This window comes from Otolemur garnettii, unplaced genomic scaffold (genome assembly GCF_000181295.1).
Source record: "Otolemur garnettii isolate 467f Iridium unplaced genomic scaffold, OtoGar3 scaffold00108, whole genome shotgun sequence".
In the NCBI taxonomy this organism is placed as follows: domain Eukaryota; kingdom Metazoa; phylum Chordata; class Mammalia; order Primates; family Galagidae; genus Otolemur; species Otolemur garnettii.
This window is the reverse complement of record NW_003852503.1, coordinates 5200293-5204147: the sequence shown is the minus strand read 5'-3', so window position 1 is coordinate 5204147 and position 3855 is coordinate 5200293.

The window sequence follows — 3855 nt, the reverse complement described above, 5'->3', positions numbered from 1 at the left end:
TATAAGGAATTAGACACTAAATAGTCTGTGACTGGCTCCTTCAGTTGGCATATTGTTCTCCAGGCTCATCTGTGTTGAAGCATACAGCAGAACCTCACTCTTTTTTATGGCTTAATAATATTCCTTTGTTCATCCCATAGACATTTGTGTTGTTTTCACTTTTTGGCTCTTTTATGAATACTGCTGTTAGGAATATCTGTGTCCAAGTTATGTGGGGATGTCTAATTTTTTTTTTGTTGAGACGAAGTCTCATTTTGTCACATTTGGTAGAGTGCTGTGGCGTTATAGTTCACAGCAACTTCAAACTCTTGGGCTTAAGTGATTCTCTTGCCTCAACCTCCCAAGTAGCTGGGACTATAGGTGTCCACTACATGCCCAGCTATTTTTAGAGACATGGTCTCACTCTTGCTCAGGTTAGTCTCGAACTCATGAGCTCAGGCAATCCACCTGCCTGGGCCTCCAGCGTGCTAGGATTACAGGTGTGAGCCACTGTGCCAAGCCTATTTTTATTTCTCTTAGGTATATTTCTTAGGAGAGGAATTGCTGGATCATATGGTAACTCCAGGTTTTGGGGAGCTGCCAAACTGTTATCCAAAATGGCGGCCCCATTTCACATTCCCAGCAGCAGGGTATGGGGGGCTCAGTGTCTCCACATCCTCCACGTTACCTGTCTTTTTTTTTTTTATTGTTTGAGATTCATTGAGGGTACAAAGAATTAGCTTGCACTGATTGCATTTGTTAGGTAAAGTCCCTCTTATAATTGCGCCCCACCCCCTCATGACCTGTTTGTTTCTCCGAGCCCTCCTAGTGGGTGAAAAGTGTATCTCGCCTGCTCCAGGGCAGTTGCTCAGAGTCTCCCCTGCCTCTCCTTCAACACCTTTTCCCCATTGTACCCCAACTGCCCATCAGCCTGCAAGCTGTCTCTCTTACTGTTTTCCTGTCTTTAAAAAGAAAGAACTCTTTTGACCCACTGCCCCTCCAGCCTTCTCCCCATCTCTCTCCACCCGCTTTGACAACAAAATTCTCCAAAGGAATTGTCTCCAGTTTCTCTCCTTTCTTTCTCCCTGGAACTTACTCCTTTGGGGCTTTTGTCTCCACTCTGACACCAAAGCTGTTTTTTTTCAAGGGCAGTGGTGACCTTGACATCACTAACCCCAGGACTAGTGGCGTTTTCCGTGGTCCATCACGTCCTCCTCTTTCCTGACTTGGATTCCCCTTCCCTGGTTTCCTCTCCTCCATCGGGTCCCCCTCCTCACTCTCCATCACTATTCCCTTGACATCTGCCTGACCTTGAAATGTCAGAGGGCTCCGGGGCTCAGCTCTTGGTTCCTTTGTTTTGCTTGTAGAGTCTCAGAGATGTCATCCAGTCTCATTTTAAATGTCACCCAAGGGCTGACGACTCTCATATTGCAGCTCCAGGCAGGGCCTCTCGTCTGAGCTCCAGGATAATTTTTCCAAATGCCTCCTTGACATTTCCCTTGGTGACTCTGACCCGTCAAATCCCTCATGGAACTTCTGATCTCTCTGGTTCAGCTTTCCTGTCCCACATTTCAGTAAGAGATGGATGGCACCATTCTTTCTGTAGGCCATGCTTGACCCGCTCTTTCTCTTACACCCCAGAAAACCCTATAATTTCTTCCCTTCCCCAATGCCTCATACTGCTGGGCCAAGCTGCCTAGAGGATGCAGTGACCTCTTAACTAGTGTCCCTGTTTCCACACTTGGCCCCACCCAGAGAAGTCATTTCAAGACACAAGCTAGGGTATGCTGTTTCTGCACTCAGAGCCTGATGGTAAAGCCCCTTTTATGGAGGCCTCCGAGGTCCTTCAGGCCCTGGCTTCTCCAACCTTCCCTCTTCTCCAACCCTGAAAGCACCAGGCCCATAGTGTGGAGTTCTCTGATGCCCTCGTCCTGCTGGAGAGCAGCCACCACAGCAATGGCCAGGAGGTGGCACTGTGACCACAGAAATGGCAGGCTTGTGGCTGCCAGGTCACTTCTCAAAAATCCACTCCCATATACATCTGCTTCAGAGATGGCCTACTGCGATGCGTGTGTGTAAGTGTGCGTGTGACAGTGCATGTGCCTCCCAGGTCAGCCACTGCCTCTCTCATCTCCTGGCAGGACTCCAGAGAACCTGAGGTTATTACTGGGCTGGTGTGGGTCACCAACTCCATCCCCATACCCCACCTTACCCCATCCCAGACCCAGGGACAGGAAGGTACCTGGACTGGGCAGCCTCGGGATGCTGAGTAGATTTGGTTAGAGCCCCAGTATCTTTCTTTCTTTCTTTCTTTTTTTTTTTTTGAGACAGAGTCTCATTCTGTTGCCTGGGTAGAGTGCTGCGATGTCATAGCTCACAGCAATCTCAGACTCTTGGGCTCAAGCGATTCTCTTGCCTCAGCCTCCTGAGTAGCTGGGACTACAGGCACCTGCCACAAAGCTTGGCTATTATTATTATTTTAAGAGACGGGGGTCTCACTTTTTGCTCAGGCTGATCTTGAACCCGTGAACTCAGGCAATTCACCTGCCTCGGCCTCCCAGAGTCCTGGGATTACAGGCATGAGCCACTGTGCCCATAGCCCCAGGATCTTTCAGAGAACCTGGGACAGGAGGAGGGGCTACCCTGCCGTCGCTGTCTGCCCTGGGACTTGGAGCACTGGGAGCCCTTCCTTTCCTTCTCAGGAGGCAGGAAGGCTAAGCGTGCTCAGCCCCAGGTTCCTTCCCACAGTTGGCACAGGAAAATGAGCAAGGACTCTGGGCCTAAATGAGGCCCCTTCCTGGCTCTGCAACTTGCCAGCTGGATGACCTTGGCCAAGTGCTGAGCCTCAGTTTTATCATCTGTCCAGTGGGAGAGACGGGCTTGTCTAGAAGCTTGTGGGGAAGAGTAGATGCTCGGTTCTGGGGTGGCGTGGAGCAGGTGTGCTCAGCCAGTGCTGGCTGCATGGTGGACACTGTGAGGGCCTGCCGGGCGCTGAGGTCAGACCTACCAGGTCCTCCACTGCTCATTCGTGAACTCAAACGCCTGTGCGATGGGACTCCCATGTGTCCCAAGCTGTGTGGGGCTTTCGGGGACTGTAGGGATCAAAATGACTTTGCCTCTGCATTTCAAAAGCTAAGAATTAATGGAAGAGAGAGGATGAAACTCACATAAAAAAAGTTAAAAAGCAAACACGAGACAAAGTACAAGCGATGTCTGCAGGCCGCTCGTGATGCACTGCCCAGTGAGTGGGACTGATGAGAGATGCTGTGAGCCTGGCCTGAGCGGTGGACTGTGCGGTCCAGGGAGGTCATTGCAGGCTGGTTGGGGTGGGAGGAAGGTAGGCAGAGGCCATAGCTGTGGCTGTGCAGGGAATTAGCTTGTGATGATGCCGGCTGCATCACCTCTGCTGCCATTGTTCTCTCCTCATGGCCTGGCCTTGGGCTGGTTTCTAGAAGCTGCTCCTGACTGTGATCTGTGGTCCAGGCTAGAAAGGAAGGACCGGCTGGAGATGTTCTTTTGCCTGCCTGGGCTGAGGCTGGCATCAGCTGAGGCCACCTGGAGTGTGACCTGGCTCTCACCCAGGGAATGGTTCCAAAGATAGTACTATTCCATGGACACCGAGCACAGCAGGGTGATGCCTTGGGCAAAGGGCACGCTGGTCCCACTGAGGAGGGCTGAGGTCAGGGGAATGGCCATCCTAGTGGGAGCTCCCCACCCTGGGGGTGAGGGTCAGTCAGATTGCTTCTGCAGCACCCTGGACATCACCACCCTGCCCACGGAGCTGGCATGTGACCTTTAGGAAATGTAAAACTGCCAAGAGCTTGCGAACACGGCAGTATCCGGTGGTAACACATGACACAGAGGCCAGGAGCGCTA